This window comes from Aptenodytes forsteri, unplaced genomic scaffold (genome assembly GCF_000699145.1).
Source record: "Aptenodytes forsteri isolate BGI_AS27 unplaced genomic scaffold, ASM69914v1 Scaffold482, whole genome shotgun sequence".
Taxonomy (NCBI): domain Eukaryota; kingdom Metazoa; phylum Chordata; class Aves; order Sphenisciformes; family Spheniscidae; genus Aptenodytes; species Aptenodytes forsteri.
Window position 1 is genome coordinate 1,025,363 of NW_008795046.1, and position 26,676 is coordinate 1,052,038.

Here is a 26,676-nt window from a genome sequence, read left to right on the forward strand (position 1 = left end):
TAAAATTAATAAAATGTGATGTCTATAACTCTAGTGAAAAGAAGCGGTCACTCCTTCTCATCAGGCTGCAACAAGTTTTCTAAAGCATCAATAACACTGTCAGCTACACTCACTGTACTAAAAACCAAGATTCAGTTCGTGAAAAGTGATTAAGAAGTTTTACTAAAACATTAAAAATAGTGATGAAAAGCCACGCTTCTAATGTTACAGCATCTACTCCCTACAAGCCAACAGAAGGAAGACTACATTTTTCTCTTATTATAGTTTAAAAGTAAAGGGACATTAGGAGTGACTGTGAAGGTCCTCATCTTCCCTTTCCTCATGTTTGTAGTGAATATCAGTGGAAATCACCAGATGACCCTGAGGAAAGAAGAACATGTAAAATTACCTTAAATTTCAGATGGACATATTCAGGGTCAGTACTCTGGGACTAGATCCCATGGTAAGCCCCTCAGCAGGGCAGGAGACAACAGTGGCTTTATGCCTCCTGAACTTTAGTTAACTTTAGGGTAAGAATGGGCTCTGATGTAAGTTAATACAACCCTCCAAAAGGCTGAGTAACACTTACCACAGAGACACTCAGGTTGCCTATGAGCCTTCCTAGAGAATGGTCAGGGTAGTGAGGACTCATGCACTCAATGCTCCTAAGCCCTGCTGGGGATAGCAGAGCTGTCCTTGTGGTGTCCCCATAAGGGCTAGTGGACCCTTTACAACCTACAACTGCTAGGGGTGGTGGGGTGGAGGGCTCATTATTGATCCAGAGTTTGGATTTTATATCTAGTGTATAGTTAAAGCTTTACTATTAGCAACATTTAGATCTACCCAATGCAGGAACACACACAAATGCGCAGGCCTGAAAAAGAAGCAATGTTCTTTAACAAGAATTTGCAGTTCTCACCTGATTCGTTTTTATTACAGGTCCAGTCAGGGTAGTGTGGGCCAAGTTAAGAAGAGGAAATCCTTTTCCTAGTTTATCTTCAGAAAGGACAAATATAAATACATTTGAATGTAATAATAAAATGCACTTCAGAAGTACCTTTCTCAAGGAACTCAATTTGTTTTGCAATTTCCCTTTAATCAGCCGTCCTTGTGCCTCTCAACGAAGCTATTATTCATATTTTCTAAAAAGCAAAAAATCCTGTGAAAAAGTTGCATATAAACCTCTTACAATCTCTCAGCTGTCTGACACTGGAATCTGACTGCCTTTGCTCCTCTCCAGATATCTGTCCCACAAGATCTCATTTCTGCTGTTTCCCACTCTGACTTATTCTCCATCTTCCTTCCATTTTCTTCTCTACCTGATCCTCTTAATCCTGTTGGTCCCTCTTATTCTCATCTATCCCTACTTTCCTGGATCAAGCCCCAGCTCTATTCCCATTTGCTTTTCCAAACATCTGACTTTTGCATCCCTCCCTTTCATTCTCTTTCCTTTCTCCTCATCAATAGCTCAATTCCTTCCTCAGCAGTCTCCTCACCTCTGTTTACCTCATAGGCACCTTCTGTACTCTTCCACCTGCTTCTTTCCACCTTAACCTCTTTCTTCATCATCCCTCACTCTCTGCATCCCACTGAGATGATTTCTACTTTGTCCTGCCTGTGGCAGCAGGTGAAGCACAAAGGCAGAGGGAGGTAATAAAGTTAGAGAAGCCACCCCAAAGCCCCAAGATGCAAGCGTGCTTCCGCGCTTCCCCAGTCTGGGCCATTCTCTGGTCATGGCTTGACTCTGTGTCAGGACAAGACTCAAGCATGTCTCAGCTCTGCTGCCATGCTGCATCCAGTGAAGAGGAAACCCAAGCCCAGTGTTTGGAAGGGAGCCAAGACTTGCCCTGTCCCAGCCGCTGATCCAGGGGACTGAGGGACCAGGACTGAAGTCCAGCACAGAGTAGACCTGTCCAGGTATAGCCAAACGGACAGAAAACCTCCCATAACACAGTCTTTAAAGCTGGGCACTCCATTTTATGGTTTCAGTCTTGCTTTCCCACCAACTGCGCTCAGGAACTGGCCACAATCCTTACCATTGATTACTGGGATCACTGCACTCCGTAAAGCATAAGACAGAAAATTCTCCACCAGTGACATCTGCTGTGAGGGGGAAAACACATTTGGTGATTATTGCCTGATGCCCATGGGACTGCAGCTCGACGGGGGAGATGGAGGGTTAGAACTGGAGTGACATGCAAAAAGATCAGAACAGAGCTTGGCAGAGAAAATCTCAGGTAAAAAAGATCTTTTTTGGTTTAAGTTGCAGCTGAACAATGTAAAATATACATGATAAAGAGGTGTCCATTTTTCTCACATAAGTTAAATTGAAGTCGTCTTTTTTTTTTTCTGTATGTTAAGTATCTGGGTTGAACCTTAACTTTAGGAATGAAATCCGATCAACCCCATTGCAGCTGCCAGGACTCAGTTCTCAGAAGTGAACTGTTCTCTGGGTGGCAAAAACTGCTCTGTCCTGGTGCTCTGTCTTATGCCACTGTGATCAGTGTCCTCCTCCCTTCACTTAAAAGATGTAGGTTGGGCTGAGCTGCTGCAGAGTCACACTGACCACTTCTCAGTCTACAGTGAATGATCTAAGCAGTGTCATGGCATTTCTTTTATTCCCTATTTTTTACTCCCCTTTTTATGATATTTCGTTGAAGTGATTCAAGATAATTCCTGAAACTGAGCTTAAGCCTGACTTTGTATTCACTCCAACTGCTACGCCTACTCAATCCAGCCGTGAATTCAGGCTGGCTGTCAGAAACAGCTAGAAGAGGTGCTAGCCCCATGCCTGCCTTTGTGCTGCTGGATACAGAAGTGAGCAGAATCAACTACGACGGCTTGCTAGGTCATGCAGACCCAGGCAGATATTTCTCTTTGTTTCAATTAATGTTACACGGTAATAACTCCGTAACATTTGGAGCTCTGATGAGAAAAAAAACCCCCAACACTCCAAGAGGTTTTTCCTCTTACTGGAAAGAAAAAGAAAAGCAAAGAATATACTATTTCAAAGCAGAAAGAGCAGTGGCAGATGACATCCCCAAGACAGACCAAGAACTGTCAGGAATGAGTTCAGATGAATTTCTTTTACCTCTGAAGGGCTCACCTACCTTTCCCAGGTGTTGAAACCATCAACTTACCTCAGAGAAGCCAAGAGTGGAGTGCAGCAGGGAGAACTGGAGCCTGAGGAAAAGAAGTAAAAGAAAAGGATTCACTAGAAAGGATGAAGGCACAAGTTATGCACACTGCTTGAAGATTCATTTGTGGAATTTCATACTGATTTCATGCCGATTCACACATTTAACTTTGCCAAAGACTCTTTGATTCCCAACAGCTTTTAATCAAAACTGGCACAACTACAAGTGAGTTCTAGAATCACTGGGATCTTTCTGATACTAATCTCCTCCTAGAGTCATGTGTAGTTCTGGGCTGTGACTATAAGACTTGGAAAATCAAATTTTTCTGGAAGTGCCATTTCCTGCAATGGCTGAACTACATAGTTCTCAAATGTTCATTATGATTTGAATAAACTCATATCCATTCCTAACCATTACGATTTCCTAAGTTTTTCCACTGATGCCTGTAATGCATCCTCAGATCACTGTAAATATAATCCTGGGGAAAAACAACATTTTGAAGAACAGAAGAACACATTCTTGTGTCAAAAGCTCTAAGTGAGTGGCACCATTACTTCTTAAACTTATGCTGACAGGCTCTGATCACTCTAAGTCCTCTTTTCCTGTTAAAAAGGTCCAGTGACCAAAACTAAGAAAAGGCTGCTCACATTTTTCTTTAATGAAAATGTAATAGGTTAAAAAATATCACATATTCTGCAATTCTGCCCCAACTTGGAGCTAACAAGAAGAAACACCGATGTGGGCTACTTGCCTGAAAGCCTGTGCTTCTACCTATCTGGTCCATTTAGGGAGAAAGGGGCTGTAAACCCAGCCCAGCTTGAACTGTGAATAAAATTTGTTGTAGGACAGCTGAGAACACCCGTAACTGTAGGTAACCACAAAACCAGCAAGACCTAAGCAAAATCTAAAAAGCTCTGAGCTTTGCTTCAAACTACAGACACCTTTCTAGTCTCATTTGTTTGATGGCATGGTGTCTGTTGTTGCAGTATGTGCTATGTAGTCTCACTTTTCCCTTCCCTTCATGGGAAGGCATACACAGAGCTAGTTAGTGGTCTAGTGCAGTGTTTGCACTCTGGTAGTTCTGTCTATGATGCTCAGACATGGCACGGCAGCAACATTTAGGGGGTTTCAAATAAACTACTGAACTTCATTCTCCAACATCAGCACAGACTGAAACAGATGCCTTTAAGATAACCAATAAATTGAACATTGTCATCTGGAAAGGTATTTAACCTACAGAAAAGGGTAGTATCATGTTGCACAAGAGACATGGTTGTTCCACAATATTATTATATTTCATCTGCAAGATTTAGACCAACCAGTCAAAAGTATCTTAGAGCCCCTGTAAGAAAGAAGGTAACTAATTTTCTTTTTCTCATGGTGAAACAAGCACTGTCAGGCTGACACAATGAAGTTCTGTTGTGTCCTAATGTTGGGATCATTAATGTTGCTTTCTGATTTTTCCTTGGTTACCTCTTCAGAAGTAATGAGATAATCAACTTCTGTTTGGTTATTGTCAAATTGGCTCTGGTACTGGCTGTCTGCAGGGAAAAAAACAAAACAGTCTTCTGTGACTGTATACACAGATAGACACTGTCTTAGATACAGACACAAATGCAATTGCTTTTGTGATTGGAAATACAATGTCTAAACTTTTTATTTGGCCAATACATGTAGATAGTGAAATCATTTGTGAATTTGCCGCTTTCTGCCAGCGACTGAGATTGCGTGAGCAAAGTGATAATACTGCCCTGATTGCCTCCTTATCATTAGGATCATTGCATGGCTGACATAATTGGTTCACTTTCAACCTAATGAAAAGATGTCTGGGGACACGCTGAACTATTTTATAACAAACAAGTTAGGAAGACTGGGCATCAGATAATCACATTTTTCTATATTACAATTTATTCTTGAATAGTCACTCAACCTCCCACATGGAAAAAAGGGCTTTCATAAGTCGCTCTCTGTGCCTGCCTATTAAATTCTGCAATACGTGGTGCATGTTTCCTCCCTATGAAATGCAACAGAACAGTACGCGTATTTGTGGCAGACCAGTATATGCTATTTTATGCTGATCTCTATGATTTTCAAAGGATCTGAAAGATTACTGTGTGATTTGTTCAGCCCCAGCACTGAATGTTATCTTCTAGCTCATGTTACTTACTAGATTCCCTGCAAAGATGTACCGGGTGGTTGAATTTGGCAGAACAGCAAACACTTCTACACAGCCAGTGGTCTGTAGGATGCATCTGTCTGCATTTAAACTGACCGCAGGTGGTGATGTAGCCATCAGCTTCAGCAGCACTGGGCACGCTGTTACGTAACTCGGAGCAATCTGTGGAATTTCAAAGAGGACAAAAATGTTGAATGCAGAGTTAAGCTTTTCTTAAGCTACAGTTTCTGTGGCTGCATCATAATCAGGTGCTACTCACCAATCCTCTTGTTAATTAACCTGTATTAAAAATACTTCATTTTAATTACACCAACTGAAATGATGAAACACTCTGAGTTTCAGAGACCATAAAACAAAAGATGAAGTTTTAGACCCACTGATATTGAACATATATAGAGAAATAATTTAAAGTTTGTTCCTGAAAAATGTATTTCAAGAGGAGGGGATTAGCACTGCATGTTAAAGAAATGAAGGAAATGAGTGATTCCAGTAAAAAAAAAATTAATGACCCTGACAATATAAAGAATTTGGAAAAGAGGCAGCCTTCCAAAACAGCCAATCTTTCGAAGAATAGAGACACTCCTAGAGGACAAAACTTTAGTTTGCAATGCCACCGATTACAAATTTCATAACTTTTTAGTAAATGTTGCCATATTAGGGATTTTTAAAGCCTCTCATAGTATCTTAATTTCTTGCATCACATTTATAAACTTAGCTACTCATGACTATTACTTCCCATTGTATATAATCTCCAGTAGTCATAAATCAGGTATCTTTGCATAGAGAAGCCAGGCTACCAATAGCAGAGATACCATTACCTTGAACAGGAATAAAAAGAGACTGATCTCACAGATGTCCACCACTTAGTCCTTATAACTGTTTCAGAGACTGAGAGCAAATCCAGCACTTAGAGGGGTAGAGAACGACTAAACAGCAGTGCAATATAGTTAGGAGGAATATAGAGTTATGATATGGTAGACATGTATGTTTGAATCTTGCACTAATCATAAACCAGCTCAGTTTCCTTGTCTCCTCCAAACTTTTGCAAATGAGCTAGTACACAGATAATATCCATAAGAAACATTAGCTACTGCTCTTTCTTAAAAGGTCTGTACAAGTAAACGTACGCACCTCAGGCACAAAATCTTTGAATAAGGTGGTATTTAGGTTAAAAGTAGTAGCAAGCTGTAAATAAATGAAATAAATTAGACCATTATATCAGCTTGAAAATGAGATTTTCCTTGGGAAAAAAACATACCCTGTTTACTGCAGTTTTAGGTAATCCATGTTTTGATTTAGTATTTCCTTGCCCCAGAATGATTCCTAGGGAACCCACAGTGCTCTGTGGGACAGAAGAGAGATAGATTTCTCATGGACATGTTTCAGAAGCACGTACCAGTGAACAAGCATTATTCTTTGAAAGAACAGATGTGGCATCCTGCTTACTTCCTGCCTTTGGGACTTTCATAGATGAAATACACTGAATCTGTCAGAGGCAAGACTCAAAAATCTCATTTGCCCTTTTGCTACTGACCACTGTGATGATGTTTGTCAGTGACATTTGTGTCACCAATTTTTATAAAGACCCTCTTAGCACTGTTTCAGTTAGCAAAACTTCTTGGAAACTCTGACTACTAATGCCAGTGTCGAAACAGCATTTCTGAGAGAAGTCTTGTACGTTCTTCACCCACAGCTGAAAGCTTAGTTTCCTTGTACCTGCTTCTTGCCTCATTTTGCTGCTCTGTTAAGTCTGAGGGTTTATTCTAGCTCTCAACACAGCTGATACATTTGTTGTGGGCCTCTATGCAGCAGACTGGGGCTTCAGTACACTTTTTCCCGTCTTGCCCTTTCCTATGTGGAATCCATGCAGAAAAAAGCGCTTTTTTGTTCTTTCTGCCACTCCTTGCATGCCAACTCTGTGATGTTCATACCTGTCATTCTTGCCTAGAGCTGCCAAGAAGTTCAGACTTAGGTCTGAGGGAGACTTTGACTATTTTAAATGATGACATACAGAATGAATGTCATGAATCCCTCCTACAAGTGGTAGAATTGTGACCCAAATCTGTGTGAAATGGCAAACATAATGTGTTAGTCTCCTTTGCTGACTATCCATACTGCTGATATTTGTAATTTTATTACATGGAAATTCATAGAATCACAGAATCATTAAGGTTGGAAAAGACCTCTAAGATCATCGAGTCCAACCGTCAACCCAACACCACCATGTCCACTAAACCATGTCCCTAAGTGCTGCATCTACTTGTCTTTTAAATACTTCCAGGGATGGTGACTCAACCACTTCCCTGGGCAGCCTGTTCCAATGTTTAACCACTCATAGAATCATAGAATCATTAAGGTTGGAAAAGACCTCTAAGAATTATATTCACAAATTATACTCACCTCTTCGGAGATGGTGATGTTTAAGGCCCCTGCTCTGTAGTAAGCCAGTGAAGCAGACTTAAGAAAATAACTGGAGACTCCCAGGTAAAGCATGGAATCACCCTTGTTTGGGAGAGCAAATGGAGCTGGCACAAAGGGAGGGTCTGTGTGATATCCTACTGGATAGACCGTGCCCTGCAAAGAGTCATTATCAAGTATTTCTAGTTGTGAACATTTGTATCTGTCAGAATGCATTAGCAGTGGTTGAACAGAAAGAATTCTTCCTAATCTGAAGAAAAGCTTGACATTGAAGAAAACCTGAAGTAAGCAAGTAAGTTTGTGACATGCCCTGAAAATCAGCAAATTCAGTCTCTTTTGGAAAAATACAGGCATCACAGTGAAAATCTGGCCTCCATCCTTTCAAAGTTTGAGTTTGAGCATTCAAGTGAGTATTCTGAACTGCAGCTTTAAGACACAAAAAAAATCCTCTAGACCACAGTTTTCTTTCTCTTGTGGCAAAGACACTTTTGTTAATTTAATTCTAAGAGTGACATTTCAAGAAAATCTTCAGGCACACCCCAAAAGCACTGGAAGTTGCTTAGGACAGGGACACAAAGGAGCCTTTTATACCACGTAACTCTTAGCCCTGGTCCAGCTGCCAGTCCTCCAAGACCTTGTTTGGGTACTGCACAGGTGTGGGACCTTGGTTCAGTTATACTAAGAAAATAATTCTTAAAATGCGAGAAGGTATGTGAGCTCAGGACATATAAGACAAGCAAAGTAAAAGAACAGACAGTAAGTAGTGTAATTACTGACACTGTAATGGTTAGTAGCTGAAAGATTCAACAGGAAAAATACTGACATGGAAAGGTAAAAAACCCTAAGAAAAAGGTTGAGAGTTGGAAGATGGCAACTCATAACCATCAAGAATCAGCCTGTTCCAGGGAGCACTGAAGACCAGTAACTTCCTTAACTGATTAATAACTGACTGACAAAGACTCATCTGGTATCCCATTGAGATGTCAGCAAGTTAAAGCTTAGGCTGTAAGTTCTAGTTAGCTATAGTAGCTGATAAATATTGCTTAGTATTTTAAGCTACGTATATCCTGCTTGCACAGTGTTTTCTGTGGGTGGTAAAAGTTGCTTGAACAAAATAACCAAGAGGGAGAGTTTCAACCACAGATGTAGCACATCTTTCTTAACTGAGTCAGTTCTGAGAGCCGTGGGGATGCTCTGAATTACAAGCACTGTGGAAGCTGCTGGAAAAGCTGGGTGTTGCTGCGATATCTCTTGCCAATAAAGGTGAAAAATAGATAAGAAAGGAACTGCTGTGTGCTGCTCAAGGACTGTCTGTGAGAAGTCTTTTTTTGGGCGTGACCTGTACCTATACAAGATGCTGAGTCATCTCAAAACAAATGCTTTGGATTGCAATCACACTGGTAGCCATCATGGATTATGTATCACCAGTAACAGGCGAAGACCAAGCAGCAATGGAAGAGCTGTGTACCTGAAGAACACTTTTATGCTGTTTATAAAGCACCTCTGAAGGATTTCAACTCTGAAATAATTTAATTCTAAATAATAGCTTTGGTTAATTAACAAATGCAGTTAATTTATTAAATAAACAATCGTATCTGGTTTCCAAAATAGCTCTTGACCAAGATATCCAAATGTCTTATTGCTTTTCTAATTAAATATTGGAGAGGCTGACTAAGACTGTAGTAAAAGAAAATGAATCAACACAAAAGAGAATCAGAAAAGTCTTAGAAAGCACACTGATATTAAAGACAAATTACCTTCAAATCCAAGTTAATGTGTGATTTGAAGACTGCTGGAGAACTAACTAGGGAATAGTCTATTTGTGCAAAGGCATCAATCTGGTTTAAGACTAGAAGAATGATGGACAAAAACAAAACAGCCGTTATTACAAAAACACATCACAAACAGTTATTGTTTAGTTAAAGGCAAAGGCATTATAGAAATGATGAATCTGAAGAAGAATTATGGTGGGAGAAGGAAGAAGAAAATAAAAAAACTTGTTATAAGGGAAAAAGTGAGAGTACTCCCTCTGGAAAAGTCACCGATTCCTCCTGGTTTAGGCCTTGTTCTCCTGTTGCTCACAACTGAATACACTCCTCAGAAATCTCTTTCCATGCAGTGAAAGAAGGAGTACCTATGGCAGAGCCCCCTTTTTTGTTATGTGTTTGCACAGGAGAAGTAAACTCTCCTATATGATTAGTGAAATACTGGTAAATACTACTAAATACTTTAGAAGATGACATTAGCACATTTTTACGCATATCAGTGTTGAAGACAAGGGATGTTTGTTCACAACAATAGAGGATACATTATCAGACAATATGACTGAAGACTTTTTCTGAAAGGCGCTCGCATGCAACTTCAGTCTGATTGTTATTTTTGATTGGGCTGTAAGGTCTGTTCATACTGTATAAAAATCAGATGGGTTTAAAGAGAAATGGTGAATTCACACAGAGATTATGAACTCCTCAATATGACAGCACAGCTTGGAGTGCCCTTGAGCCTGAAGTGTTTAGGTATGTGCTGCATAAGCAAATGTTCTTGATTTTCAGTAATATTTACCACTGCTTGGCACATGGCAGGTATAGGCCATTTTAGGAAAAATAAAAGTCTACTTAGTCTGCTTCTGAATAGCAGAGCAGGTAATAGAAATATCCACAATGCAAAGTGAAGAGTGGGAACACACTCTCTGACCTGAATTATATGACTTAGGTGAATTAAATGAATTTGAACTGGCGAAAACTACAAATATTCTTAGTCTTGGAAAAAAACAACAACAACAAAAAGGCAAAAAAAAAAAGAAAAGCTGTGGGATTTATTATAGAAGTGAAAATCTTATATATGCTTTTGGGACACAGATATTTATTGTCTTCATGTCTCTGCAAGAGTGACACAGGAATTGTTACTGGTGTGAGGAGAAGCATGCTTAGTGTGACACTAAGCATCTTGTTATCTCATTGAACTCAAGTTCAAAACAAGATGTGCTAAGTTTATGAGATCTTACAGGGATGTTTCCTAGCTCTTTAGTGGATTACTGCTAACTCGGGTTTTCTTATGTCCACAGTACCAAAAGCATAAGGTGCTGGAGCGTGTCCAAAGAAGGGCAACGAAGCTGGTGAAGGGTCTAGAGCACAAGTCTTATGAGGAGCCGCTGAGGGAACTGGGGTTGTTTAGCCTGGAGAAACGGAGGCTGAGGGGAGACCTTATCGCTCCCTACAACTACCTGAAAGGAGGTTGTAGTGAGGTGGGTGTCGGTGTCTTCTCCCAAGGAACAAGGCATAGAACAAGAGGAAATGGCCTCAAGTTGTGCCAGGGGAGGTTTAGGTTGGACATTAGGAAAAATTTCTTCACCGAAAGGGTTGTCAAGCATTGGAACAGGCTGCCCAGGGAAGTGGTGGAGTCACCATCCCTGGAGGTATTTAAAAGATGTGTAAATGTGGTGCTTAGGGGCATGGTTTAGTGGTGGATTTGGTAGTGTTAGGTTTACAGTTGGAATTGATGATCTTAAAGGTCTTTTCCAACTTAAACGATTCTATGATTCTATAAAGAATCAGCATGAAAATGTTCATCTCAAAAATCTAAGGAAATAACACAGGTCAGCTACAACAGACTGAAAGATTACAGGTGACCTGCTATGGACACAGAAGAAAACTGAATATTCTATATAAGGTGCACGCAAGGGATTTCTAGGGTGGACTCTGGAATAGGTTAAGGTACAGAAAAATGGCTGTATTTTTTTTCCTTCACTTTTTTTGTACCATAAACACAGGAATGGTTTGGCATCTAATAAAAAAGGCTACAATGAGAGCACTATGAAAATTACTTAACAAAAAGCTGTTATCAACAACTCACCCTTATGTTTTCTTAGCTGTGCATCCATCATTTGGATTTTGTATTTGATATTTAGGCATAGCTATATGAAAAGAGAGACAAGTGAGTAATGTAAGGGTTGTATTTCAACTCCTCCCTTCACTAAATGAAACCATCTTTGCAAACTTACATTTTTATCCAATTTGGTGCGAATGGGCTCCTCAAGAAAACCAGATAGAAAGCTGTAGATCCAGCTGGAGGAAAGGAAATGAACACAATGACTTTTTACCATGGATTGAAATCTTTGAAATATAAAATCTGGCAGACTGGGACAGCAATGTCATTTATATTAATGAGACACAATTACAGCGATATTGGTAGACTGTGCAGTTGACTTTTTATTAATTTCTGAGTCTCAGACAAATGCTAGGGATTCTCAGTCTCATAAGAGCTATTTAGAAGGCAATCTGCAAAGTAGTGAATGTTCATGTTAATGTGTTGATAAACAATACTCAATTAGCCACATTTTGTCTTTGAATAAGACAAAAAAATTTTCTAGAAAATCAAAATGAGAAGAACTACAAGCATTGTTTCATATTGTCTTTTGAAAGCTTTATTCTGAAATTGTAGGTCAGCTTGTCAAAAGGCATAATCAGTCTAGAACACCTTCATATCTGCAAACCTCCATTTGCAATCTTGTATTCTTTAATATGCCCAAATGGCATTTTTTTCATATGCAGTATGTTTAGTCAGGTCATTTGTTGGCACATGCACAAAGAAGTGTAGATTAACTGCACTTCACACACCCAGCAAAGGAGCCTCGTTTTGAAAACAGACCTTTAAAAATCTGTTTTCATAGCCTTCAATAGTTAAGTTGTATCCTGTAACTGGATCCCTAAAAGTCAAAATTTGAAAAGCGGCCCGTATGCTACAAACCCTGCTACTTTCCACAGAGTAATTAGAAAATCTACTGTACATACCTAGATCCTCCATTTAACTTGACTTTTACACTATTAATGCTCAGCTGACAATTGTGTAGCAACATGGATAAGTGGCCTGTGCTATCCTTTGACACTTTGAAGATAACTGCAATAAACAGTCCCGAGATGGACACAGTAATTCCTCCTTGGTCTTTGCTGCTCGGAGAAAAAAAACAAACTCAGTCAAGGAAACATCTGCTTTAAGGGAACAATTTAAGAAACTACCTGTAAATCAAGTTTGAAAGGACTTTTTGCTTCTATCATCCAGAATGAAGAATGGGTTTTCTAGGGATTAAAGTAGATTAGGGACATGCATGGTATTCAAAAACAGATTATATGCATGAGTTTCCCGGACATTAATTTTTCAGTTTTGTGCAGGATTTGACAAGTTTGCAAAAATGTGACAATTTCACAGCAACACAAGACATTCCAGTCCTTCATGACAGATCACCCTGAAGGCCTCTGGGACTGCAGCAGCAGAAGCCAGTTAGATAATAAATATATAACCCAGTGGTTCTCAACTTTGCAATTGTTCCACTTTCCTCTTTCCTGTAACAATTTTCAATAACCCTTTAAAATGTATACATTCCTCCATTCTTTGTCCTGCCCCAAACCCATTCATTCTGTCTCCTTTCTGTAAAAATCCCTTCTAAGACCCAACAAAAATATCCTTATACTTAAATTCCAGCAAATTTAGGTATTAGGACTACTGTTAGGAGTTGTAGAAGCAGTAGACCTAACAAGCAGGATACAGAAAGTTGAATGGATGTTAGAACAGCCTTATAAAAACCTCATGTACCATAACAGAACTGGCACTGAAAGCATCACTTGTCACCCCTTCATCCCGATTACTCAGGTTTTCTTTTTCCAGGCATTACTACAGTGGCTGCACCATACTACGGAGAAAGAGCCCAGCCCAATATGAAGCTCAAACCATGAGTCTCTCAGTTTTCCTCTTTATTTTTCAGGCTAAGCAAAAATCCTGGGGAAAGAGGTTGTAAACCTGAAAGATTACTCTTAACCCAGCCCCAAACCATAGACTACCCCTGACCAAACCAGTGCGTAATATTGTCAGTCACAAAGTCCCTCCTACCACCACTACCATTTTCAACCCCACCTTTCAGTCCATATATGTGCATTAAGTGGCTAACTGGAGGAAGCACCACTCTTCAGAACCTCATTTTCCAGTTCTTAACCAAACCCCCATCCCACAAGCCATTAGGAAAAACATTTTCCCAAGGAGGGTTGTGCAGCATTGGGACAGGTTACTTGGAGAGGCTGTGGCATCACCATCCTTGGCTAAACAACACCACTAGACAGCTGGCCTGATCTAGTCTGGTGACTGCTCTGTTTTGAGCAGGAGGCTGGATAAAATGACTTCCAGAGATCCTTCCAACCTAGCTTTACCCATACTTCAGTGTCAGGGACCATCGCAAAAGGATCTCAGCCCTCCTCCTCCCTTTTTGGGCTGCTTGGGAGGTGGGCTACTTAGCTACTTAGGTCCTCCGATCCTGCATCCTTATATCTGCTCTTCTTCAGGAGGAATCCTGATTCACTGAGGCAGGGTCTCAGCTCCAGGCCTCCAGGAGCGAAGGGCCTGCCAGGAGATTTTGTGACTGGCAGAGTGGTCTGGGACACAGTGGAGAGGAGGGCTACAGTGAGAGCTGGAAATACAGGGATAACACTATCACAACTAAAAAGCTGTGATAAGGCCCACCTTACTGACCCTGGAAACAGCCCAGGAGGGGTGGGTTGTCAATGGTCTCCCTTGGAAAGCTCATTTTCAGCTGGTCCCTCTTAGTCTGCTATGCTGAAAGCAACATGCAGGACTAGAGAATGGAGGGGATGAAGAGCAGGGCATATTCTGGATCTGTCTAAACCTACAGCCATTCACAAAACATCATATTGAACAGAGCAGCACAGATTGTTCCTTCTGCCCCTCAAAAAGGCAAGAAAAACCTTTCACCCCCTAAACTCCACCAAAGCTAGTTTTGACCACCTCCACCACAATCTGCTCTGCCAAATCCTGCATACCAGCTCCCTGCCTCCCTTGCTGTCTGTGGAGTCTTTGGAGTTTTACACATCTGGGCTCTCTCCAGATTATGCCCAGGTCCTTATCCTTCAGCAAGACGGAGGAGTGGCTTCATGTTTGGGAACAGCTGATTTGCCCTGCTGAACACAGTATCCTTTTCCTCACAATACTGGTATGACAGAAGGAACAACAGACAGGTTGGGGGCACAGTGACAGCAGTTTCCAGCCACCAGTACTGAGACTGAATGCAGAACTGCATGTCTGTGCTCCTTTGAAATCAGGACATGCTGTGAAACTTGCAGCCTGGTGATCCATCTTGCTGTACTATCTGGCTCCCAAATAGAGCAACGCCTACTGCTGTTACCAGTTACTCCATTAACCCAAACTGTAGAGATTAGCACCTTGCAAACTTTTCTGATATCCCAGAAGTTTTAGCCCTGCCCCCAGCCCCAAGAAAGTCTAGAATATCATATTAAAATTCTATAGCAAAAATGCTGAGATAAAGAATTGGAAAGATCAGTATGCAATCATGTCATTAGAGACAATCTCATACTGCACAGGCTTATGAAGCTAAGTCAGCTTTCCATAGTGACCCGAATTCTGGATTTTCCGAAGTTCTGAATGTTTGGCATTGTGACAGTGCCCTTCCTTTAATAGTAGCACTTTGGAAGACAATATACATTGTACCAGCAAATAGATAATTAGCTATAGAGTCAACCTTCCAGTTATACTGTACAAAAACAGTAACAAATGTGGCCATTGCTAACTCTGTGGTCCTGAATATTCATGTAATATCATGTAATATACAGTCTGGACAAATTGGGCTGCTAACAGATGTCTGACCTGATACTTCCCAAAGAGACAACCTGTGGGGTAGAATAATTAAAAAAAAAAAGAAAAAAAACCCCATTAGTTGGCAGGGGATGTTTCCTTCTTAAGAAGTTTATTCAAATAGATTGCTGTTAAATGATAAAGCATACCTGACCTGAAAAATAATAATTACCAACTAGATTTCTGAATTTCATTTGCAATCCTTCTCCCAGAACCGTCCCCCGCACCTGCATCACACTGTACAATACTTACAGCAGCCACGCGTTCATTCTCCAGTCTGCACTGATTGTAGCAGAAGCATGTGCCACTGACAGACTAATGCCAGTGCCAGGAATAAAGGAAGCAGAAGTTTCTGGGAAATCTACAGCATTAATTCTGAGCCTACAGAATACAGAAAGGGGGATATTAGACTGCATGTCAAAAGAGTAAAAAGGACTTCTGATCACTGAAAACCCTTCTGCTATAAAAGGCAAAGTCTATGCTTCAGTAAAAGAGTTTCTCAGAAATGACTGACCCTTGTATATTTTAGGAAAGAAAGACACCTGTATCATTACACTTAGTAGCATCCTTGGAAAAAGAATCCTTGATATCTGCCCAGGGAAAAAAGGATGCTTGGTCAAAACAAAAACCTCCCCTTGGAAGAAAAACAAACTCCTTAAAGTGAAACGTGCTTGCTGGGGGAAAATAAATCTGTGTGTTAAAACCAGATGCTACATCTATAAATAAACCCAGGTTGTCTGAATGCTAGCATTTGCTGAAGAACATCAAAGTTTCTCTTTCCCCATTCTGTATCCCCTCTCTTGCCTCAGCAAAGGGCTCTGGAGAGGATCCATTTTTCTAAACAAAATCTTACTTGAAGATTTCCCTGCCAAAACAAATGTTTCTGATATTCAAGGATATTGTCTTGCAAATGGGTGTGTTGAATTGAGCTAACATTGTAAAGATATCAGCTGTAATCTTATCATGTAGTACACATTCCTCATTGTTTCCTGATATCTGGCAGAGATCTCTGAAACAACTGCCTTTAATCTACTTTCCCCGGGGCAGAAAGCACCAGCTACTTTTAGTTAAAATGACCATAATTTTCCAATAACATCCTGGGCAGTAGTAAGGCTGCCTTTAGTCATCTTGTTTGCAGTGAGCTAAAATCAGATTATCCACTGGGAACACGGCCAATTTCAAGAACTATGGTTGGGAGAATGAATTGGGGTTTTGAAGATCATATAACAATTTAGGTTGGAATGGGACCTCAGCGATTTTCTGGTTCAACCCCCTACTCAAAGCTGGGCCAACTCAGGGGGCCTGCCCACTTTGAGTCTTGAACGCCTCCAAGGATGGAGATTCCCCAACCTCTTTGGGCCCTTGTTCTGGTGCTCCCTAGCATTTTTTCCTAACTTCTAATCGGAACTTTTCTTGATGTAATTTATGTCTGTTGCCCATGATCCTTTCACTGTGTACCTCCAGGAAGAATCTGGCTCCATATTCTCTATAATCACTACCCAGCAGACGTGGAAGACATGCAGTAACACATATGCACCTCCACCTTCATAGTCTCTTCTTCTCCAGACTGTCCAAATACAGCGCTCTCAGATGTGCAGGGATTAAGGTTGCAAGAATGGTATAAATCAGTGAAGCCTGCCGGAAAGCAGGCTATTAGGAAAATATTAGGTATAGATAAAGGATGCAGGCCCTACCCAGCAGAAAGTACATGAAGTCTCCCAGATTGGTATTTCTTGCTCTGGGTAATTTGTAAGGAAAAGGAAGTAAAATGCTACTGAGCAGCAGAGCTTGGCCTGATAGTAATATTAAAAGACCAGAAGTTTCTGTTTTTCTGTTATAGCCTATTGGAAAAGCTTTAACTGGAAGATGGGATTGAAGGCTGTAGAAAAACCTTTTATATTAGTCTCCTTATTTGGAGAAATTGTAGAAAACCTTATTAACCTGTTTTTCTACTGGCTGCTCCTGGTACAATGATTTTCCTCAGCAGGAAATAGGTATCAAACCCTATCCAATCAAAATGCTGATTTACCATTGTAAATCCATCCAAAAAGATTCTGTGAAAGTCATCCTCCTGCCATGTCAGCCCAGATACACTGTCCCCCTGCACACATTTTCATCTTATCCCTTTGTCAGCTTTTTCTCATCAAACACAAACAAATTACTTTCACTGCTACAGGTCCTTCACAGTAGCAGACTGTTAATAACACCGATTCTTCCCTCTTTCCCACCCCTTTCCCCTGCTGTGTCATAGCCATGCTTACACCTGCCTTGCCCCAAACTCTGAGACAAAGCAACTAAAAAAACAGCCAAGGTGCTCCTTCAGAAGCTTTCTAAAGCTCATCTCTGAGCGTGGTAGAAGGAAGTACTTATAAAACAAATCCGTGTTTGGACAGTGGGAGCAGAGTTAGATGAACCATTAAAATATTACACTGAACAAAAAAAAAGGCTGCATAATTATTACTAGGTAGTAACAATACAATAAGATGTTTCATCCTAAAACTTTGAAATGCATTTCCTTTACTTACCTTGAAATTACGTAGTTGACCTTAACAGCTGAGAAACTCTCCTGCCCACTCCAGCTTGGGAAGGTCTCTTTCAATACTGCTTGCTTCAGGAGCTCCATCCCAATCCTCCTGCCTACAAGGGGACAGAGAAAAGCACATGCCTTGCAGATTGGATTCAGGCACCCAAAGGTCCAGATATATGGTCAAATAATTTAATCACTTTTAACATCGTTCATAAAAACCTCTGATTCTTAAACCCTTACCTAGACCTCCTTCAAACTACTTATACACCCATTTATAGCTTCTATTAGCCTCACGTACAAATAAGTTAACCAAGACCATCTCGTCCCTGAGTTGTACTTCATACTCTAGAACTCCTGTCAGGTTTCTGAAACTGTTACACTTCCTTCACTTCACTGGCAATGTGGAAAGCCTTGGGAAACGCTTGGTCGTCACCTTTACCTCAGATTGTCTCATACCTGTTAAATGAAAAAGCCAGTTAAGAAGCAGCAAGATGACTTCTATATGTAGTGTTTACTTATGGAAAAAGTGTGATACATGTATCTGAAGTGCTGGTATGTCAAATGCGGAACTATCTGGATTGTTGCTTGTGTACAGGAAGTTGTTTGAGGTTTAAAGACAATCCATTTAAATGTTTTCTTCCCGTTTCTTTCAGAGTACATACGTTTTGCCACTGCACCTTATCCATTACAGTATGCTGCAGATCTCTGACTTATTCTCTTACCTTCTCTCCTTGCTTAAGGAATCCCTACTTTCCTGAATGCTTCAATGCTACCTGTGCATTGATAATACACACAGACCCTATCATCAACAAACAGAACATCTTTAAATCCCAAATTCCTTGTGTCTTCTTCTTTTTGCTCATCTTTGATGAAGACACTGCTAAAACTTTAATACTGAATGACATCCTGTTTTCAGATATTTTTAGCTTGTTTCTTTAGCTTTTGGCCTCACAGTTGCTGAATACAAAATATTTATTTTTTTCTCCCCCAGACTTCAGTGTATTAAAAAAGCAAAGAATTGAAAACCGTGGTAACTCAACACTGGAACACCGTTTTATAAAATGCATCTTTTATGAAGGAGAGGTAAGTTACGATTTCCTGGGAATTCCTGCCTCCAAAGCAAAATATGGGCTCTGACTGAAATAACTTAAAGCTTTCTTATGACTGTCAGTGAAGGCAGCCAGTGATCCCAGGTGGAATTTCTCTCAAGGTTCTTGCAGCAGGCCAGGAGTGTGCAGGCAGGATCTATTGCCTCAGCCTTCAAATCTCATATTAAGGGAAAAGACATGACAGGCACCATGCTCTTCAAATACGAGAAATACCTTTGGGAGGCGCACTGTTAATGTCTGTTCTTACTACTAATGCAGGGGTGTGCAAACTTAGTCTGTTTGTTCAGCACTTAAGGCCATGCTGAATGTCACAAAAACTGCTGGGCTCACGCTAAGAAATACCAGGCTGAATTCTCATTTCTAAAGGCATGAGAGATCCCTAGGGAGCAATTTCTCCCGTGTGTCATAAAAAGATACGGAGATCAGTTCTGTCTTGGGTGACCGATGTTTGCCCTGCACTTCTCAACTCCTCAAAAGCCTTTAAAACAATGCTCATACAGAGAAATAAGTGGACCTGATCCTTGCTTTCATCTCGAAGGCATAAACTCTGAGCTTCTACTTTTCATCTCACAAGTCCATTGTTTACCTGTCAGCATGTTCAGTACATAAATGACGATTAATCCTTAGCATGACCCAGCCTTTGTTGAATTTGTGCCTTGTTAACCTTTATTATTAATATTAATTCTGTAAACAATTGAAATTATCCTGTGTGTCCTCCACACCCATGGAGTAAGTCTTAGTAAGAGACAGTGAAAGTTAGCATGAATAGAAAAAACAAGGAAAATAGATTGTGGAAATTGCTGATATTCTGTTAAAGGGCAGAATTATGGCAGTTACTAGATTTTTTGGAAAGAATGGCACATGCAGAATCTGTCCCATGCCAAATGGAGGAATGAGAGTAAAGGTGTGCAGCTACGTGGCTGTTCCAAAATTGTAAGCTTTTTTCCCAATTATGTCTTATTATCTTCAATTAAATATTGCACTTTCAATAAGGTTTTTGACACTTTTAAAAAAGGAGCAATTATATGACATCTCATTTTGGTTCTAAGAAAGTAGATCGATATGAGGAATGTGGTAGAAACACTGTTGGACTGTAGGAGAATGTAATCACCAATGCAAGGATAAATTCACACCTGGGGTGCACAAAAAGGAAGGAAATAAGTGAGAGAAGAGACAAAGGGTGTTCCTGGTGTGAGCTGACAAAAGGAATTTATTCTATTTCAATATTTAAGGAGCTTGTTTCTACATTGCACCTTTATTAAGGAGCTATATTCTGTGCATAAAGTATTTATCATAAATTAATGTCTGGCAATGCTAGACATACCGTAGTCCAACCCCTTCTGAGTAATCCTCACTTTAAGACCAGGATTAGCCTCAAGCCGCAAGGACAGCCAACACAGCAGGAAAGAATACCATGTCTTTAGCATCTTCTCACCTTTGTCACAGGGACCTGTAACAACATTTATGATGCAAACGTGATCATAAATGATGCATGCCATGAGTTGCAAAAAATCTGTATCTATCACTTCCCTCAATGAAACTGGGACAAGGGTGGATAGTCAAGAGAGGTTTAGCCAATGATTTTACTGCACGAAGCAGTCAATGTGGGAGCAGACACAGATTTCTGATTACTTGGATAGCCCTCTGGCAGGCATTAGCTGTCGGTGAGACTGAGTGGTTCTGCTCCACTACTCTATGCTTTCCCCACACCCATGTCTTGGCTGGTTTATTTTACCATCTGTCCCACCTCCTGCAGAGTGAACATGACAGAGCAATCCCAGCCAAGGAGGAACAAGTCTGTCCTCCTATAGAACAACACCCTTTTTATATACACACCACCTAGGATATACTGGATTTGCGAGTCCAAATGTTTTTCAACTAAATCAGCTGGCCTAATAAAATACGGTAGGCGTCCCTACAAAACTTGCCTCCCTGTTACACACAAACCTCTGACTTAATCCAAACACCGATACATGAGATTGACTAAATCAGGTCACATGAGAAGGGAATGCAAGGATAAATTCAAAGCGAATGTGAGAATTACATGGTGATCACACAGGAATAGAGGAGGGTGTCCTGGCATTAGCCTGCAGCACGGTGTCTTCGTGTGCGAAGTGAGACTGTGAGCCACTGCGTGGTGGGACATAACCACATGACACAGATTCACAAAAGCTGTGACAAATTATTTCTTTCTGTTACACTTTCCTAGTACAAAAGTAAGGTTTCTTTGTTCCAAATTCTTGCATTCATCCTGATTTTCACTACCAATGACAGCCACTGCTCAATTTCCTAGACATAACAATACTGTTTCTCAAGACAACTTCAAGTCTTCCCAGTGTTGCATTAGGAAATTGTTTATTAGGGACCTATGGTAACTTTACTCTGGCCTTACCACTGCGGGGAGTGGCACATCCTTTTCTAACATGTCTGACTGTGATCATGGTACCTGCCTATGCGTAAAACTATGCTAATTAATAGGTAGCAAAAAGGTCTTGCTAGTTTCCCAGGTATTCCAGCCTATAAGGTCATTCCTGGATTTCTAATAAGCACCATATTGTCTTGGACAATTGATTCCATAATCTGCCAGAAAACATATAAATGCATTTAAAAAGACCACAAACCCTCCTCTCCACCAAAAAAACCCCAAACTCACCACCCTTTGGTAGTCTTACTTCTGTGTTCGAATTAATATTATCAGGTCAGACTCTAAACGGTTGCAAATCCAAGATCTACCCAGTACCTCATAAAATACTGCTCTTCGGTGGCTTTCTGAACTATAAGGCAGACAAAATGCATTATCAGTATCACCCTAATGTCGGTTCTCTGAGGAATCCTTATAAAGTTACCCCAAGATACTATTCAAGAAAAAGTGGTCTCAGGGAAAAAACATTTTGAGAACATAATCCACATTGTGACAAATTTTGAGAATCCCCCTTTTAATTGGTCGTGCCATCTCTAGTTCTTATGCCTTTTTGGTTTTCTCTTATTTTAAGCGACTCAAAATAAATAATTACTTTAAGGTAGCAATGTTATATTATGCAGAAGAGCCAGCTGGAGTCACAAATCTTAAACTTTTTCCAAAAAATGCCCTAGCTTTTCCTGCAAGCATGCCACTTTCTATCCTGATTATTAAGGGTCAATTAAAAATCAATATATAACCAGAAAGACAGGTTTTCCTGTCATTAAAGTACATAGATATTTACTAGATATTTATCTAGCAGGATTGCTAGACGCATTGATGCAGGTGAGGTACCTCATTCTCATTGAATTTCATTCCCATTGAGGAACAGAAAACAGCAATCTTAGTCACTACCATGCTTTGTAGTTGATATGTTTTTGTTTGGATCTTAAAACATATGCCAGGTGAGAAGCTGAAAGAACAAACAACTGAACTGCCATGGCAGTAAAAGACAGTATCATTTTATCTTGCCTTCTCAAACCAACAAGGCTGATTGATATTCTTGGTTTCATCAAAGCCCCAAGCCTCTGTCAGATGCTAGGATTGATTGTACGAGGTTAGTCAGATGACTGAGACAGACAGAGCTAAGGAGATGGAAATTGTCAGCTGCCTGATAGTCTAACTCAGAGCTGCCAATTGCATTGTCGATGACAATAGATGGCAGACAAATTGCTCTGGTTTTTATCTTCAGTAACTGAGCATGCACCAAGCAATTCCTTGATGTGAATCATTCTCTTAATTCTTTTGTCTTCTCAGAGATAGGTGTATTCAAGTAAGTTAAGTAGAGGAAAAAGATGAAAAACTCCTTTGTTTCAGTCTGTGTACCTGTCTCACCCTAACGAAGTACTCTACTTACCAGTCTGTAGATACCACATCTGGTTTCTCCATTGTGAACAGTCTGCAAAAACTTTAAATAAAACTTGCAATAAAGATTACAGCTGAAATCTGCCTAAGAACTAAGAAGGCTTCTGATGCAAAAAAAAAGTCACTATCATTGTCTTGTACAGGTTTAACACAGCCATAAAACCACACTATCTTAAACTAACCAACCTCCGAAATAGAATAGAATATCTCTGAAAAAGAATTTTGTCCCTGTCTTGCCTTGGTCCTGCACAAAACTCTCCACTTGCAGCCCACAGAAGAAATTCTTTCACTTCAAAAAATTCAGAAAAGAAACCTCAATAGTTTACAACAAACAAAAGACAAACGGTTCTCAAACATGATAGCAAATATAGTGTCTACTCAACCTGAAGTCCAGAAAGAGCACTTTAGTTTCACAAATCTCTCTGCTGTTATCACAGAACTGGGACTGGATTTTTCAGTTTCTCCCTTGCTCCATTGTTTCTAGTTACTCTGCAGCATGCTCAAGAACAGGCAGGCTTTCTGCAGCTCACTCAACAATGTCAAATCAAAAAGGACTCAATAGCTTCAAGATTTTAACCCTTCCTATACACTGATATTCCATATGGAAAATCACCTCCGAGGGAAAAGGAATACAAAATTTATACGGTTGATAGGAGAGATATATTGGCAGGAAAATGCTTAAGAACCAGTAAATGATACAGACAGGAGTTTGCCAAATGACATAAAAGCAGGTGATCTCCACCTCTTCACAACCACTGGAAATACCCATGGAAAAAGAAAAACTCCAGTAAGTTCCTGTTCATGGTTTCCTCCGCTCGGTGTGAAAAGCAATGCTATCCACTTCCCAACTCATGAGGCAGCAGGTGATCTAGCTCAATGAAATCTTCGAACAGAATCCATAGGAGGCAACGGCTACCCCTGTGGGGTTATAGTTGTGAGTATGTCTGGGACACCCCCAATCTTTGCAAAGGCACTGTGTTATCACAGCTTTTCCTGAGCGTGGCTTGCCTACTGATGCCCTTCATAAAGGCTTTCAAAGCCCTGGAGCAGAGTTGCCAGAGAACTATTAATCTGTGCCAGGCTGCAAAATAAATAACATAGCTGCAATGCCTACATAGAATCCGTTAACAATGGATAACTATGTTGGGAGGCAGTTGTCTGATGAACTGACGGAAAAAAACACTTTCCACTGTTTGGATCAATTGAGTTCATGTTGCTGACCTCTGTAACTGCCCCATCCCAGCACCCGAGCCAGGACTACTAGGTTCATTTTTACCAAAGTCCATTTAGCAAAACCCCTCAGTGTTCTTGTTCTAGCTCTGCACCGCACACTGCCCTCACAGCTAAGAATTGTAAGGGTGCTCTTAAGCTGGTCCCCAAGAGACAGGGGAAGACTAAGAAATATTGAGACCTTGAACAGGAATGCAGCAGGCAGCATTTGTCTGGCATCTGCCCAGATTCAGACCTGAGTCCATCATTTGCGTAGGTCTGTTCTAAGCTTTCTTCTCTGCTTTTCTTCCTGTTGTTTGGCTCACTCATTAGTCTCTTGTACAACCATTCAGTTACTTTCACGGAGCTGACAGCAGCATGAGGCACTCTCTCAACCTATGAAGCCCCTACCCTGGTTTTGTATAAATGGCAGTCCTGTAAGAAGTCACCATAGATTCCTAGAAGGCGGATGCAGCAATCTCACTAAGAAAAACCTGACCCCTTTGGTTGATCACAAGACATAGGAATTCTTCCTCTGAGAATCTTCCTCCATGGGTGGAGCCTCTTTTTACTATCCACAGAAATGTGATTTTGGTCTGCTAATGCAAAGATATCAAACTTTGTCTTTGATGTGCCACTTCAAAGACTTTTGCTCTGCACGCAACTCTCAGCAATTCAATACCATAAAGTAATATACAAATCCAAGAAAACATGGTGGTAGCTAAAAAGGTCTGAAGCGATCTGGCAAACCCCAGAAAACCCACTGAAAGGTCCTTTGCTCCATATGACCAAGATTTTCATCAGAAAGAAAGAAGTTAAGAGCCACGTGAGCAAACTTCAGACATTGCTTAAGGGTCGTCTGCAGACAGCCAACCTGAGATGGTGTAAAGCAGAGCTCCACTAAATGTATTGGCCACAGAGCACTAGCATAAAGGGCTTTAAAATACCTTTTAGGAGGAAAGTTGACCACTGTCAAGCTGCAAGAAGTTAGGAGGTTCTTTCCACTGGCTTTGATTTGAACCTCCTCCCCCACTGGCACACTTAAATGGTAGTTCAGGCTTTTACAGATCTCCTGATGATACTCCAGCCTTCATACCCTTCTCCTTCTCATTCCACCATCTCTCACATCTTTCAGTGTGGCCCTAGTCATTCAAAATATCAGTATCATAAGGGTTAATATATACACATATATATTTATTTATACGCATTATAAAATACACTCTTTGTAGTGGCAAATACAGAAAGAAAAATAATGGAGAAGGTCCGCTGGCTCACAGCTTTATTACTACACTTGGCTTTCAGGGTAAAAAAAAAAATAATTCCATGAGGTGTGTAACTGAACCAAAGAGACCTTTACTTTTTATAGTTTTTCTCTGCCATGGGAATTTGACTGCAGATCAACAGGACTACAGCTATATTAAGTTTCAAATTTCTCAAAAGAAACCACTAGGGCTATCAACAGAGTTTTACTTCTTTGGTGGAACGGGTTCTATTGCTTGTGTTTGACACTGACCATGTGGGGGAGAAAAACCCTGAATAAAGTACTTTGAGTTGAGAAAGCACATTGTCTTTAACAACCATTCTGAGCTATTGATAAAGAGCTTTCTTTTGCCACCATATTGTATATTATTTTAATGAATTAGACTTAAAAATAATCACCATTTCTGAAAAGGGTGAACTATGCTGAAAGTCAAAATTCTTCTATATACAACCATTTCTTAAAGCTCGTAAGCACACAGGTTTCCTGTACTGTTTTGACACAGTGCCTTTCCCAGCCTGAGGTCAACTTCATACGTGGCCATTGGAAGTCTCCTGCGTGCAGACTGAGACAAAATGAAAATGGTGGAGAAAAACATTACTCATCAAATAACAGCCCTTTTAGAAAGATGTGAAGTGTGAGGGGAAAATGATAGTGTTTTGGGGTCATTTGAAATTTGCACAGACAAACTTGAAAGCTGTGGAAAATGTTTTAGCCTTTCATCATGATTGTTTCTTAGGAGCTTTTAGGAGCTTTCCTGTCTGTATCATTTACTGGTTTCCTTAAACATTCCTGCCAATATATCTCTCCTATCAACCGTATAAATTTTGTATTCCTTTTCCCTCGGAGGTGATTTTCCATATGGAATATCAGTGTATAGGAAGGGTTAAAATCTTGAAGCTATTGAGTCCTTTTTGATTTGACATTGTTGAGTGAGCTGCAGAAAGCCTGCTTGTTCTTGAGCATGCTGCAGAGTAACTAGAAACAATGGAGCAAGGGAGAAACTGAAAAATCCAGTCCCAGTTCTGTGATAACAGCAGAGGGATTTGTGAAACTAAAGTGCTCTTTCTGGACTTCAGGTTGGGTAGACACTATATTTGCTATCATGTTTGAGAATCGTTTGTCTTTTGTTTGTAAAGTTTCTTAGGAGCTTAGGAGCTTTTCCCGTTTGATACTTACTGCTGTGTGGAAAACACAGCCTGGAGAAAAGGAGGCTGAGGGGAGACCTCATCGCTCTCTACAACTACCTGAAAGGAGGTTGTAGCGAGGTGGGTGTTGGTCTCTTCTCCCAAGTAACTAGTGACAGGACGAGAGGAAATGGCCTCAAGTTGCAGCAGGGGAGGTTTAGATTGGATGTAAGGAAAAATTTCTTTACTGAAAGAGTGGT

At 40.4% G+C, this 26,676-nt stretch overlaps 1 pseudogene; it reads right to left on the minus strand.

The window, feature by feature from the left end:
• Positions 1-282: 282 nt before the first annotated feature.
• The window catches only part of LOC109279400, a 27,835-nt pseudogene continuing 1,441 nt past the window's right edge, over positions 283-26,676 (minus strand).